Genomic DNA, 4334 nt, shown 5'->3' on the forward strand with positions numbered 1-4334 from the left:
TATGGTCTGGGGCTTGGGGACCCCTGGTTTACAATGATGTCAAGTCCATTCAATGGGGAGAAAATAGTGTTCTTAACAACTGGTGCTGGGACAACTGGATTATCACATGCTAAATAATGAAATTGGACCCCTCCTTCATAACATAAACAAAAAATAACTGAAAATGGATCAACAACCTAAATATAAGAGCTAAAATCATAAAACTTTTAGAAGAAAACATAGGGGTATACAGACTGGATTTGCCAACAGATTTTTAGGTATGGCATCCAAAGCACAGGCAACAAAAGAAAAATAAGATTCATTGGACTTCACTGAAGTGTAAAAACTTTGTGCGTGAAAGGATATTATCAAAAAGGTGAAAAGACAGCCTACTGAATGGGCAAAAATATTTGCAGATTATATATATGATAAGGGTGTAATGTGCAGAGTATATAAAGAATTCCTGCAACTCGACAACAAGAAAAAGACATACGACTCAGTTTAAACATGACTAGATATCTCTCCAAAGATGTTATACAAATGGCCAATAAGCACATGAAGAAATGCTCAACATCACTAGTCTTTAAGTATGTACAAATCAAAATCACAATGAGACAACACTTTATACTTTCTAGGATAGCTATAATTTTTTGAAATGAAAAATAAGTATTGGCAAGGATGTGGAGAAATTGGAACCCTCGTGCGTTATTGGTGGGAATATAAAATGGTGCAGCCACTGTGGAAAATGATATGGCATTTCCTCAAAAAGCTAAACTTGGAATTACCATATGATCCAGCAATTTCCTTCCTGGGTATCTACCAAAAAAATTGAAAGCAAGTACTCAAACAGTACTTGTACACACATGTCCACAGCAGCATTATTCACAACAGCCAAAAGGCAGAAACAACCCACATGTCCATAGACAGATGAGTGAATAAACAAACAAACAAAAAAGTACATACAATGGGATATTATTTAGCTATCAAAAGGAATGAAGTTGTGACACATGCTACAACGTGGATGAACCTTGAGGAAGTTATGCTAAATAAGCCAGACATGAAAAGACATATATTGTTTCATTTCACTTACATGAAGTATCTAGAATAGGCAAATTCACAGAGACAGAAAGCAGAGTGGAGGTTACAAAGGGGCTGAGTGGAGGGGGCATGGAGCGTTAGTGTTTAATGGTGATGGAGTTTCTATTTGGGGATGATGAAAAAGTTTTGGAAATAGATAATGATGATTGCACAACATTGTGAATGTACTAATGCCACTGAACTGTACACTTAAAGATAGTAAGTGTTATATGTATTTTACCACAATTAAAATTTTTCCAAAAAAAGGCCGAAGCTACAATGCTTTTTAAGGTCTAGGCTCAGGACTAGCTCTGATGCATTCTGTTGATCAAAACAGTGCCAAAGCCAACTGAGATTCAAGTGATAAGGAAACAGACTCCACTTCCTCATAGGAGGGGCTACAAATATTGTCACCTTTTTTGCTCTCTCTGAGACAATTATGAGGTCTAAGCTCACGTTAATCAATATTCACAATAAACAAATTCTGTGTCCAAAGTTTAACCCAGGAAAAATTTTTGATTGTGCTAAAATTTGTTATGGCTAAATACTGAGAAAAAAAGTCTTTTAATAAATTTAGATATGCAAAACTTGACTCCAGAGAAATGACAACCACACGCACACACACACAAAAATCGCAGTGGTAGAATCTACAGTTGGTTAAAATTGGACAAAAAGAGCCTGATCGATGAATCAAATGTTCACTCAAAAATCACATGGGAAAAATCTTCCTTATAAAAAATGATTTCAATCAAGTAAAAATGAACTTTGAAAAAAAAATTGGGAACGATTTAACTGCGCTGAATAGAAAACTGATCTAGGAATCTAATTGGCTAAATGCAGTGTATGATTCAAAAGTCTTTTCCAACAAAAATGTGTTGGATTTTTTCCCCACTGTGCTTATAAAAATGGAATCAAAGTGTCCCCAGAATAAAACCATCTTTTCTGTTGAAATAGCAGTGTGAGAATGAGAGGGTCAAATGTCCAGTGTATCTTCCTGGTGTTTGATTTTATTCCCTAGATACCAGATGCCCTTATCTCCCAGGCAAGGCCCCAGAAACAAACTGGTTACGACCTCTTTCCGGGGGACCTTGAACCCCACCCAAGCTCGTGCCTCTGCAGACACCTCTGTCTCCTACATCTTGGCTACCAGTCCAGGTTTTTCTGTTCCTTGGAAGTTGTGCCTCACACCAAACTGTTCTTTCCTGAGAGAAAATCTCTGGAAACAAGGGCAAACCCTGAGACTTTGGCCCTTATGAGTGCTCCTCAGTCCTTCTTGCTGAAAGGAACAGCTCAGGGATTGTCCGTTGCTGGTTACTTGGCCTTCACCACATCCCGGCATCACTCTTGCCCTCCTCACTTAACATCCTGCATCCCATCTCCAACCAGGTCCTCAGAGGTCTGTAGCCCCCTCTCGAGCCCACCCAGAAATCAAGGGACAACGTCCGTGAATTCATTTCAGCTTCAAACTCGGCAAATCTAAAGTCACCTGTAACTTTCTCAGGACTATAAAATGCCCGTCACATAAGCTGACTTTAAAAAGAGGGAGGTAAAGATCTGCTCTTTAAAAAAATGAGGGAAGGGAATATGGGCTTGTGAGGGAGACAGAATGCAGTATACTTATTTTTATCACTCAAGTTTTTAGAAATATGTTTTGGGGCTTTTCTTAACAGTTCCAGAATTTTAATAGATGCAGTGTAGATAGTAAGAGAGAGGGAAGGCGTATAGAGACAGTAGAGACAGCAGCAGAAAGGGTGTAGACAGATTCAGAGTGTAGACAGGGGCAGAGAGAGAAGAGATGGGCAGAGAGAGTAGACAGGGACAAAACGTAGATGGAATAGATGTAGAAGAGCAGAGAGAGAAGGACAGGGGCACGGAGCAAAGGGATGTCAGTCACCGCTCCCTCAACCAGACAGAAACCTCTACTGTTTAGAAGGTTGAGATCTAGATCTTAAATCTGGCATGTCCCACTCTAGGTCCCAGCCCTCCTGTTCCCAATTCTGCCTCCCCATGTTTAGTCCTCATTCTGAATTTATGATGTCGCCCTCTCATAAAAGGGTCCTTCCCTGCTCCACCCCTCCAAGGCCCATCCCTACATCTTGGGGGTGGTAACGTGTCCTTTCTGCTAAGTCTTGCTTGCTGTCAGTGACTGACCCTACATGTCCCTCCCCAACCTGAGTGACCCCCCACCTTTCCCTTCCCTGTTAAAGAGTCTTGGGCCCACCATTCATCCATCCATTCATTCATCCATTCGTTCGTTCGTTCATTCCATGTGCAGGGCCCCTGCTCAACCACGCCTTAGGCCCCGCATGCCCCTTACCGCAGCTATCAGTATGGGGAGGGTAGGGGATAAGTGGGCCATGCAAGCAGTGATAACGCAGCCTGATTAGAGCTTTAATGGGGGAACATAAGGCACCATGAACCTCAGAGAAGATACTTAACCAAACCTAGATAGACTAGGGCAGGGGACCGGCCTGAGTCTTCGGTGTGACCTTCCACCCCCAGAGGCCCCGCCCCCAGCACATAACTGGGCTCAAAGAAGAGGTGTCCATTCACCTCTCCTTCAGTCTGGGCTTTCTGGCAACGCTCCTTCTCAGACCCAATCCATTAGCCTCTCCCTTATCTGGCCCCGCCTCATCGTTGTCTAGACCACGCCCCCTCAGCCCCTCCCCTATTTCATTCATTCCAGGCTTCAAGCCCCGCCGCCGAGAGGCTAACCTCACACCAATCTCACGATCCCATTGGCCAGAAAGTGTCACTGGGTCTCTAGATGTCAGTCTTCTTTATGGAGTCCCAACAGTTGCCATGGCTTGGTTTGAGGGGCAGATAATAATGGACGTCTTAAGACGTCACGTAATTGGGCAGAAAGCCGGGGTCTGGGCGGGGCTTAATGCCAAACGCTTGGCTGCCTCAGTCTGGGGTTCCTTAGGGCCGCAGCATTCCCTCAGAGACACACCCCTCTTTCCTCGCTATTGGCCCCTCCAGGTGTGAATCAACAAAGTTCCACACTCCTATAGGTAAAACTCCCCGTCCTTCACTGCTTCTCTAATTTCAATTCGCTTCTCTCCTCAGAGGTGGCAACCTTCTGGCCGTAGTCAGGGCCCGCCTCACGGAGTGGCCACGGATTGGCCAAACTTCCCATCACTCCTCTACAGTGGGCGGAGCCATGGGGCCTGGGGGCGGTGAATTGGCTGACTGGGCCTCGGGGGCGGGGCAGCGGCTCCTGTCAGCCGGTGAAATGGCAGCAGCGGAGCCGGTGGCGGCAGCGGTCCCGGGGGGCG

This window comes from Pteropus vampyrus, unplaced genomic scaffold (assembly GCF_000151845.1).
Source record: "Pteropus vampyrus isolate Shadow unplaced genomic scaffold, Pvam_2.0 Scaffold510, whole genome shotgun sequence".
Lineage (NCBI taxonomy): Eukaryota > Metazoa > Chordata > Mammalia > Chiroptera > Pteropodidae > Pteropus > Pteropus vampyrus.